The sequence below is a fragment of the Cervus elaphus genome, chromosome 12, assembly GCF_910594005.1.
Source record: "Cervus elaphus chromosome 12, mCerEla1.1, whole genome shotgun sequence".
Lineage (NCBI taxonomy): Eukaryota > Metazoa > Chordata > Mammalia > Artiodactyla > Cervidae > Cervus > Cervus elaphus.
Genome location: NC_057826.1, coordinates 74,082,667 through 74,094,885, shown reverse-complemented (window position 1 = coordinate 74,094,885; position 12,219 = coordinate 74,082,667).

The following is a 12,219-nucleotide window of genomic DNA, read 5'->3' as shown; positions in this document are numbered from 1 at the left end:
CTGCATTGCAGGCAGATTCTTTACTGCTGAGCCACCCTAGAAAGCCTGTCATTGCATTACTACTGAGCATGCACACACACACACACACACACACACACACACACACACACACACGTACTCCTGCAATTCCTTCAGTTAGCCAAAATAATGGGAGATGCTTTAAAAAATCAATTCTTTCCTTATTATGTTTCTTTATAAGCTTCTGTCTGTGAAATCCCCCAAAGCACAGGTAGTGACCACATAAAAATTGTCATAAGAGCAGGGAACAAGTTAACTTTGTGCATTGTATCCTCACTTTAGAAAAGTTGTCAAACTGCATTTAAAAACCTACATATAAGGATGCCTAACACTATTGCATAGATCCTTGGGAGCTCTGATGAAACATCTCTTTATAATTGCTGTTATAGGCTGAATTGTGTTCTCCCCAGATTTATATGTTCAAGCCCTGACTTGTCAGAAATGTGAACTGCATCTCAGAATATGACTGCATTTGAGGCTGTTGTTGTTCAGTCACTCAGTTGTGTCTGACTCTTTGAGACCCCATGGACTGTACCCACCAGGCTCCTCTGTCCGTGGGATTCTCCAGGCAAGAATACGGAGGTCAGTGGACCCTAATCCAATGTGACTGCTGTTCTTATAAAAAGAGGAAATTTGAACACAGGGAGACGACACCAGGGGTGCCAGACTGTTGTTGTAAGTCATTATCCCAGTCGGAAAGACAGGAAGTTGAGAGCTGGCTAGAATGTGAGCTATTTGAGGATGTCTTTTTCAAAGAGCTAAAAAAACTTTTCTTTAAGCTTATAATCATCCAAAGAGGAGATGGACCTATTTTATGATGTATTAGGAATTTTTAAAGCCTCTTTTTCATGTGCGTTTATATAAACCTCACTGAGAGCTAACACTAATCACTCTTTGTTGAATATTTCAGTTTTCTTGGTTGTTTTTTCCACTCAGCTTAAAGATACTAGTGACCAGGTCTTTTTCACTTTTCTATAGCTGGTGATTTGCAGGGTGCCAGCCAAAGTAGAGTTTGGCAGATTCTATAAATGAAAGTGAGTAAATATAATATCTTATCTTAGTAAATGAGGTGTTGTTGTTTGTTTGCAAAGGTAAGTAATTTGCACAGGTAGTAAATGACTGTACTGAAAATTTTTTTTTAATTTTTATTTTGAAATAATTTTAGAGGTACTGAACAGTTGCAAAATGATACGAAGAATTCCTGTATATCATTTGTCTATATTTTCTAAACTATAATTTTTTCCCTATTTGTTTTATTAGTCATATATTTATATACAGCTATATAATTTTTTTTCTGAATGTTTGAGAGTATATGATACACATGTTGCCCCTTTCCTAGGTACTTCACTATACACTTCCTAAAAATAAGATCATTCTTTTCACGAGGGATTAGGAAGTATACTTATCAAAATCAGAAAATTTGAATTGAAACTCTACTATTATCTAATACTCAGACTATTCAACTTTCATCAATTGCCGCACTAGCATATTTTACAACAAAGGGAAAAAGTTTTTTTCTTTCAGGATCCTATCTAGGCTCATACCATGGATCTAGTCAGGTCTGTGTAGTCTCTTTTAATATGTGTTTCCTTTAATTCAGTCTTTGCCTTTCATAATTGTGATGCTTTGATGCATATGTGCTTACTACTTTACAAAATGTCTTTAAGTTTGAATTTGTCTAATTTTGTCCTTCATGATTAGTTTTGGTTATGCTTTCAGAGTTTTTTTTTTTTTTTGGAAACCCACTCATGTCAGGTGTTGTACTAGCATCTGAGAATCTAAAGATGCAAGCAACATATTTTTTAGCCTTCATGACAGTGTTGCGCTATTTCATACCCATCAGATTGGCAAAAATGCAGGAGCATGATACTCTCATGTTTTGCCAGAGACAGGACATTGGGACATCAAAACACACATACCATAGTTTCTGGTGAGAGAGTCAAATTATATAATCAATGTTTCAGTTACAGCTGTGTAACAAATTACCCCCAAACTTGGTGGCACAAGACAATCATTTCTTATGCTCCCAGTGATCCAAGAGTTCAGATACAGAGGGCGCAGCTTGTCTCTGTTCCAATGTCTGAGGCTGCAGCTGGAAGACTCTGAGGTTCAGAGCTGGAATTATCTGAAGTCTCATTCACCCACATGCTTTTGAACAGTTCATGTTGCCTGATACCTTAGCTGGATCTGCTGGCTAGAACACTTATATGAGGCCTCTATGTGGTATCATCTTACTCACAATCTGATGATTGGGTCTAAGTGTGGATGTCCCACAACAGAGAGGGAAAACCAGGCAGAAGTTGTCTCACCTTTTATGACCTGGCTTTTTATTTATTTTTGAACTTTTTATTTTGTATTGGGGTATAGCCGATTAACAATGCTGTGATATTTTCAGGGGAACAGTGAAGGGGCTCAGCCATACGTATACATGTATCCATTCTCCCCCAGCCCCTCCCATCCAGGCTGCCATATAACACTGTGCAGAGTTCCATGTGCTATACAGTAGGTCCTTGTTGGTTATCCATTTTAAATATAGCAGTGTGTTCATGACCTGCCCAAACTTCCTAACTATCCTTTCCCCCCAACAAACATAAGTTCTTCTCTAAGTCTGTGAGTCTCTTTTTGCTTTGTAAGTAAATTCATTTGTATCATTTCTTTTTAGATCTCACATATAAGGGATGTCATATAATATTTTTCCTTCTCTGTCTGACTTCACTCAGTATGACACTCTCTAGGTCCATCCATGTTGCTGCAAATGGCATTATTTCATTATTTTTTAATGACTGAGTAATATTCCACTGTATATATGTATGTACCACATCTTCTTTATCCATTGGTCATCGATGAGTATTTATTAATAAGTTGCTTACATGTCTAGGTTATTGTAAACAGTGCTGAAATGAACACTGAGGTGCATGTATACTTTTGGATCAATTTTTCCTCTGAATATGTGCTCAGGAGAGGAATTGCAGGATCACATGGTAGCTCTATTTTTAGTTTTATTTATTTATTTTTGACTTCACTGTCTTTGTTGCTGCGTGTGAGCTTTCTCTAGTTGTGGGAAGTGGGGGCTACTTCTAGTTGTGGTGTGAGAGCTCCTCATTGCAGTTGCTTCTCTTGTTGCAGAACATGGGCTCTAGGGCCCACCAGTTTCAGTAGCTGCTGCTGGGCTCAGTACTTGTGGCCCATTGGCTTAGCTGCCCCAAAGCATGTGGAACCTTGCTGGACGAGGGATGGAACCCATGTCCCCTGCATCGGCTGATGGATTCTCCACCACTGGGCCATCAAGGAAGTCCATGGCCTGGCTTTGGAAATCATACAGTATTACTTTCACCCCATTCTATTCATTAGGAGGGGTTTTCTAAGACTAACCCATACTCAAGGAAAGGGGAGATTTTGATAGAGAAGAGTCAATATCACACTATAAGTGTATGTATAATGGGATATGTTGATACGGACATCTTTGAAAAATACAATCTGTTACAATCAATTTGTGCACAAAGAAGAACAAAGAACAAAATGGCAACCCACTCCAGTATTCTTGCCTGGAGAATCTCATGGACAGAGGAGCTGGCAGGCTTCAGTCTATGGGGTTGCAAAGAGTTGGACACAACTTAGAGACTAAACAACATCACCCAGTTATATGAGGATTAAGTAGCAATCCACTACAATTGCTCACTGACAGGGCACCCTGTGGGGAACTGAGGATGATAAACAAGATAAGACACTCTGTGCTCTGAATAAACAGGCCTTTGGATGGTTACATGCGTATCTCAGGAATAATTTCAATGACTCCAGATTCTTGCAGTTTCCCATACATAGAAATCACTAAAGTCACTAACTTGAGATGTCTGTCCTTTGTGATTAGCCATACTTTTTTTTAACCAAGGTGTATGCTTGATGTTTATATTCCCTAGCTATAAAAATCATGTATAAATTGGCTCCTCCGCTACCTCTTTGGAGCAGTTACTCAGAGCTAACTGAATAGCTGTCTCCTAGGTTTTAGTACTAAGTAAAATCATGAATACAACTTAAACTCACAATTCTTATGCTGCTTTTTTTTTTTTTTTCTTTCAGTTGACAAGTTTGGAGAAAATATGGCAAAATTTGATAAAAGTAAAAATAGATCTTGGTAAAAATTTTTGCAGATGTGTGCACAGATAAATGTACAAAGATATTATTGCAACACTGCTTGTTAGAGTGGAAATTTGGGAATGTTCCAAATATCCATGAACAAACTATTGATAAATAGATAATGGTTTGTTAATACAAAGAAACAATACATCAGGAAAAATAAAAGAACAAGAAAGATACATTTTTATATATATGAATGATGAGTTCCAAGTTTCTTTCTGAGGTTTAGTTTTATTGTTTCTGTGGAACTGAAGGCCTGACACTCAAAATGGCCTCCAAGCTTTAGCCCTTTGGTCAATTTGGGCACGTAATACTGTTTCTTCTTTGTCCAGTTGCTAGATCAGACTGTTTCTTGTGACTCCTTTCCTCTTCACATCAGTCATAAGGACCTCTATACATTTCCTGAACAACTCATAAGCTTCTGAGTCTTCAGAAAGGAAAATAATCTAAAATTTGGAAATGGACAAAAGAAATTTCAGTTCAGTTCAGTCGCTCAGTTGTGTCCGACTCTTTGCGACCCCACGAATCGCAGCATGCCAGGCCTTCCTATCCATCACCAACTGCCCGAGTCTACCCAAACCCATGTCCATCGAGTCGGTGATGCCATCCAACCACCTCATCCTCTGTCGTCCCCTTCTCCTCCTGCCCTCAATCTTTCCCAGCATCAGGGTCTTCTCAAATGAGTCAGCTCTTCACATCAGGTGGCCAAAGTATTGGAGTTTCAGCTTCAGCATCAGTCCTTCCAATGAACACCCAGGACTGATCTCCTTGAGGATGGACTGGTTGGATCTCCTTGCAGTCCAAGGGACTCTCAAGAGTCTTCTCCAACACCACAGTTCAAAAGCATCAATTCTTCTACGCTCAGTTTTCTGTATAGTCCAACTCTCACATGCATACATGACCACTGGAAAAATCATAGCCTTGACTAGACGGACCTTTGTTGACAAAGTAATGTCTTTGCTTTTTAATGTGCTGTCTGTCTAGGTTGGTCATAATTTTCCTTCCAAGGAGTAAGTGTCTTTTAATCTCATGGCTGCAATCATCATCTGCAGTGATTTGGGAGCCCCCAAAAATAAAGTCTGACACTGTTTCCACTGTCTCCCCATCTATTTCCCATGAAGTGATGAGACCGGATGTCATGATCTTAGTTTTCTGAATGTTGAGCTTTAAGCCAACGTTTTCACTCTCCTCTTTCACTTTCATCCAGAGGCTCTTTAGTTCTTCACTTTTTTCCATAAGCGTGGTGTCATCTGCATATCTGAAAGTCTTTTCATTTAGTACCAGGATTTGTCTAGCAGACCCACTGTGGATGAACAGACACTGTGAAGGTGTATATATTTGACTTGCAGAGTAGAAATGTGCTTCTATAAAACTAATAACATGCATATCTTTCCTGTTCATAGTGATACAAATGAATTTTGTCCAGCAGAGAATATACATTTCTGTAAACCAAAATCACATTTGAACTGTTTTCAGCATGTTACTAATATCCTTATTAGGAGAAACATTTCCTCATCCTCAAGATGAACTAAATAAAATGGGATTATTTATGAGTTTGTTTGATGACTTGGGTTTTTAAAAAAAAAAAACTTTTATGATAACCACAGTTTTAACTTTAAAAAATAGCATTCACACTTTTACAAGCATTATTTCTTTTGCCTGGATTTTCCCTTTCAACCTAGTCTGCTTGGTTGCTTATCCATCTTTCTAGACTGTGTTCAAATATCCACTTCTCTGAACTTCCCTCTATGCAGGCACAGAACTCGTCCAGCCCTAATTTGTTCAGACCCTGTTAGCACTCACTGGATTCTAACTGTTAAATTATATTACAGTTATATCAAAGTATAATTGAAGGATAAATTCAGTTAGAAAACATCAGATCTGCTGTCTTGCTCTTCCACTCTTTGTTCTAGCTCTTCAAAGCAGGGTGGTTTTTACTAACCACACATTTACTTAATAGCTTTCTCTCCTTACTTCTGAATAAGTTAGAATTTCTCTATGAAGTAAATTGACTTCCAGCTACTCCTAAGAATGCATACTTCACATATCTGGCATGGAACTTTAGAAGCTTTGATGGTTGTCGTAAGATGATAAAACCAAGATTCTTCAATGTTTGTTGGAAGGATTTAAGGATTATAAAATGCAGTAAGTTCACAAAAACAAGAAGGGATAGAAATTGTCTCAGAATACAAACAAAGGGCAAAGATAGCACAGCAAACCATCTCTCCCTTTTCTTACTATCCTCTCTATCAGCTACTGCTGATGTGAATTAGAGTACTGTCTTGGAGCAGAAATAAACTTTGTGTGAGAGTATTTGTGGAGTTATTATAAATCTGTTGTGTGTAATATCTTATGAAAATATCTATCTTTGAATAATATCCTTGTTCTAGGTATTGCTGATTCCTAAAATATGGCCTCTACAATGTGTATGTGTGTTAGTTGCTGAGTTGTGTCCAACTCTTTGTGACCCCATGGACTATAGCCCGCCAGGCTCCTCTGTCCATGGAATTCTCCAGGCAAGAACACTGGAGTGGGTTGCCATTCCATTCTCCAGGGAGTCTGCTCTACCCAGGGATCAAACCTGAGTCTCATTATGTTTCTTGCTCTGGTAGGTGGATTCTTTACTGCTAGTGCTACCAAGGAAGCCCCAGGGCTATAGGGGTAATAAAATCTGGATAACAAAATCTGAAATTTTGTCAGAGCATCTCTAAATATAAATTACTTTGGAACCATCAATTCCAGCTGGTAGAATGAGTTTTGATTTTCATCATAGGGGACCGGAATGCAGAAGTAGGAAGTAAAGAGGTACCTGGAGTATCATGTAAGTGTGGCCTTGGAGTACAAAATGAAGCAGGGCAAAGGCTGACAGAGTTTTGCCAAGAGAATGTACTGGTCAGAGCAAAGACCCTCTTCCAACAACCCAAGAGACAACTCTACATATAGACATCACCAGGTCGTCAATACCGAAATCAGATTGATTATATTATTTATAGCCAAAGATGGAGAAGCTCTATACAGTCAGCAAAAACAAAAACTGGAGCTGATGGTGGCTCAGATCATCAGCTCCTTATTGCAAACTTTATGCTCAAATGGAAGAAAGTAGGGAAACCGACTATGTCATTCATGTACGATCTCAATCAAATCCCTTATGATTATACAAGGGATGTGATGAAGAGATTCAAGGAACTAGATCTGGTAGACAGAGTGCCTGAAGAACTATGCATGGAGGTTCATACCATTGTATATCAGATGGTGGCTGAAATCATCCTCAAGGGAAAAAAAAATGCAAAAAGGTTGTCTGAGGAGGACTTACAAATAGCTGAGAAAAGAAGAGAAGCAAAAGGCAAAGGAGAAAGGGAAAGATATACCCAACTGAATGAAGTTCCAGAGAATAGCAAGTAGAGATAAGAAAGCCTTCTTAAGTGAACAATGCAAAGAAATAGAGGAAAACAATAGAATGGGAAAGACTAGAGATCTCTTCAAGAAAATGAGAGATATCAAGGCAATATTTCATGCAAGGATAGGCACAATAAAGGACAGAAATGGCAAGAGCCTAGGAAAAGCAGAAGATATTAAGAAGAGGTGGCAAGAATACACAGAACTATACAAAAAATGTCTTAATGACCCAGATAACCATGATGATGTGGTCATTCACCTAGAGCCAGACATCCTGGAGTGTGAAGTCAAGTGGACCCTAGAAAGCATTACTATGAACAAAGCTAGTGGAGGTGATGGAATTCCAGCTGAGCTATTTCAAATCCTAAGAGATGGTGCTGTGAAAGTGCTGCACTCAGTATGCCAGTAAATTTGGAAAAGGCAGCAGTGGCCATAGGACTGGAAAGTTTTCATTCCAATTCCAAAGAATGCTAAAATTACCATACAATTGCACTCATTTCACATGCTACCAAGATTATGCTCAAAATTCTTCAAGCTAGGCTTCAGCAATACATGAACTGTGAACTTCCAGATGTACAAGATCAAATCCCCAACATCTGTTGGATCATAGAAAAAGCAAGGGAATTAAAAAAATATATACTTCTACTTCACTGACTATGCTAAAGCCTTTGACTATGTGAATCGTGACAAACTGGAATATTCTTAAGGAGATGAGAATACCAGACCAGCTTACCTGTCCTGAGAAACCTATATGCAGGTCAAGAAGCAACAGTTAGAACTGGACATGGGACAATAGACTGTTTCAAAACTGGGAAAGGATTATGTCAAAGCAGTATATTGTCACCTTGCTTGTTTAATTTAAATGAAGAGTGAAGTGAGTGAAGTCGCACAGTTGTGTCCGACTCTTTTTTTTTTTCGCAATAGGGGAATTTATTACTGACTCGAGCCAGGGCCTCCTGCCCTCACCAGGTGTGTGAGGACGAAAGGCCGTGTCTGACTCTTTATGACCCCGTGAACTGTAGCCCGACAGGCTCAGCTGTCCATCGGATTCTCCAGGCAAGAATACTGGAGTGGGTTGCCATTTCATCAGGTGAAATGCCCAGCTGGATGACTCACAAGCAGGGAATCAATATTGCTGGGAGAAATATCAACAACCTCAGATATGCAAATGATACCACTTTAATGGCAGAAAGTGAAGAGGAACTAAAGAGCCTCTTGATGAAGGTGAAAGAGGAGAGTGAAAAAGCTGGCTTAAAACTCAACATTCAGTGATCATGTGTTTGGCACTCAGGCGGAAGTCTCTGACAGCTGCTTTGGGATGAGGAACTTGCTGAGCATAGCTGGAGAAAGCAGATGGATCTTATCGCAGCTTTGGAGGCAGAAGTTGTAGGTTTGCTAAACTCAACATTCACATGATTGGCAAATCTGGAAGTCATTTCCCGGTCAGAGCCAAGTTCAAGGTGGCAGAAGAAACAGTGTGGGTTACCAGAAATCTACAAAGAAAAACAAAGAATCTGGGGTTCAGATTCTTTGGGGGAAAAGTGGAAGAAGAGCTTCAATAATTAACAAAGTAGGCCTGGCAGTCTTTAAGAGGGTCCAATGCTTTGCAGAGGATTGGCTTTGGCAGAAATCACACTGCATGTGCCTCAGGCCATTTGATATAACACTGTCTGTTTACAGAAGACTGGTATCCTAGCAATAAAACCCATGACCTGAGAAATGGAGTTCATTTTGCCTGCTCAGGTCAGAATGCTACATAAACGCAGCACAAATAGTAAGAAGCAGAGATTGTAGATGGGTTCAGTTCAGTTGCTCAGTCTTGTCCGACTCTTTGCGACCCCATGAATCGCAGCAGGTCAGGCCTCCCTGTCCATCACCAACTCCCTAGATGGGTAGAAAGGAATAAAAGAGACCAGCACTTAGTACCCAGTTAAACAGTCAGCCAAAGACAGCCAGAAAAAAAACAAACCTCAACATTCAAAAAACGAAGATCATGGCTTCTGGTCTTATCACTTCATAGCAAATAGAAGGGGAGAAAGTGGAAACAGTGACAGATTTCATTTTCTTGGGCTCCCAGATCACTGTGGATGCTGCCTGCAGCCACAAAATTAAAAGATGCTTGCTCCTTAGAAGAAAAGCTATGACAAACCTAGACATCATACTAGAAAGCAGAGACATCATCTTGCCAACAAAGGTCCAGTAGTCATGTATGACTATGTGAGTTGGATCATAGAGAAAGCTGAATGCTGAAGAATTGATGCTTTCAAATTGTGGTGCTGGAGAAGACTCTTGAGAGTCCTTGGACTGTAAGGAGATCAAACCAGTCAATCCTAAAGGAAATCAACCCTAAATATTCATTGGAAGGACTGATGCTGAAGCTGAAGCTCCAATACTTTGGCCACCGTGAAGAGCTGACTCATTGGAAAAGACCCCGATGCTGGGAAACATTGAAGGCAGAAGGAGAAGGGGACAACAGAGGATGAAATGGATGGCATCACAGACTCAATGGACATGAGTTTGAGCAAACTCGGGGAGATAGTGAAGGATGGGGAAACTTGTTGTGCTGCAGTCCCTCGGATTGCAAAGAGTTGGATTGGACTTAGAGAGTGAACAACAGCAAGAATGGTATTTTTGATAGTTATGTACATATGTGTGGTATTTATACCACAGCCACTAGACCGATGACTGTAAACTCTGAGAATTTGAGGAAAGCCATTTGACTTGCTATCCCCAAATGGAAACATATCAAGAATTTATAATTTCAGTGGGCTTATGGACTTCTTGAAGTCCCCAGGTTAGAAGAAACTGTTTTAGGGAAATTGACTCCCTGCAGGAAACTGGCTTTTTCATCCTTCTATCATGATTGCTTAACACAGCATTTATCACATAGTAGACATTCTACAAAGCTGTTGGATAAGTGAAAGTGAGAAAGAGTGAGTGAATATGAGAAACATTTAAACCAAACAAAGTAGCATATGTGAAAGTGTTAATGACAACTCTTTGGGACTCCATGGACTGTATAGCCTGCCAGGATCCTCTATCCATGGAATTCTCCAGGCAAGAATACTGAAGTGGGTAACCATTCCCTTCTTCAGGGGATCTTCCCCACCCAAGGATTGAACATGGGTCTCCCGCATTGCGGGCAGATTCTTTACCATCTGAACCACTAGGGAAACTCACAAGGCAACATACACTAAGTCCCAAATGTATGGTACAAATGAGTTAGGAGGAAGGGATCATCATGAGTAGAAGGCTAGCAGCTTCTTAGTGGCCATGGGACTGAACTGGGATGTAAACAAAGGGCAGATTGTCAGCAAGCGGCAACAAGTAAGAAAGAAGTTTCAGTGGCTGAAAGGTGTATTTCATATTTCTGGAACTGTAAGTGACTACTATTAAGAGAACAAAGTGAGATTTTAGGAGATGAGCCTAGTGAGGTGGGGAGGGTAGATTATGAAGATTATGTGCTTGAAACTGAGCAGAATCCTACAGGACCCTCCAGGTACAGAAGTCTTTCTGTTTCCTGTTTGTAGGCCTTCCCCTTTTCCAAAGAGCTGATGCAGACAGTTACTAACTAGAGAAGTGGGGAAATGCAGAAATGAAGGAAAAGTGGTCAGGAAACAAAAATAGTGCAGAGACAAAGCAGAGTCCTAGTTCCTCTTCAAGGGGTATAGTAACAATATATTTTTGAGTTCTTTTACAGGAAATAAGGCCCCCACCCAGGTGGAGGATGGTAACTTCAAGTGAGCACAAGAGTCCTGGGTTATCATCATATTGCCTCACCACCAACCAATCAGAAGAAAGTAATACACTGTGCAGCCCTCACCCCAAATTTTGCCTTTAAAAACTCTTCCCTGAAAACTATCAGTGATTTCAGGTCTTTTGAGCATGAACCACCCGTTCTTCTTGCTTGGCTCTGCAATGAACCTTTTTCTGCTCCAAACTATGATGTTTTGGCACAGTTGGCATCACAGTACATCATGCATACTAACTTGGTTTTGACACAGTGCTGCATAAAAGCAGTTAATGTTTCCGGTAGGATAGGTACTTAGTATGCATAGCAGATCTCTGAATCTAGATGTTATGATCATGCTGGTGATTGTGAGGATCACAAACTTTGCAGATAAAGTTTATCCATTTGGGTATTTTTAATTGCAAGCAACACAAAGCAATTTGAAGGGGGAATTTTTAAGTGGTAGTGAAACCACACAACTCAGACTGGGATTCAAACTCACTGTCTTTTAATTGAGATCACACACCTGATCTCAGGACTTACTGAAGCTCAGGTTCTCTATGCCTCAGGGCAGAAAGAATTCAGTGAGAGACAAAGTGATAGATAAGAAAGTGAAAGTGAAGTCACTCAGTGGTGTCCGACTCTTTTCGACCCTATGGACTGCAGCCCACCAGGCTCCTCTGTCTATGGGATTTTCCAGGCAAGAGTACTGGAGTGGGGTGCCGTTGCCTTCTCTGCAAAAGCATTCTACGTCCCTCTTTATTTAATAAAGCTGCAGATAGGCACTTATTGTCCAATGAGTTGGATCTACTCTCAGGTGTGAATCTGAACATATATGGGAAAATGAGCAGCTAAGTTTACAGTATTTACCACACTTATTTCGATATCTATTTAGAGATAAAGGCCAAGATAATGTTTGGTTTTCTTTCTTAAAAATGCGA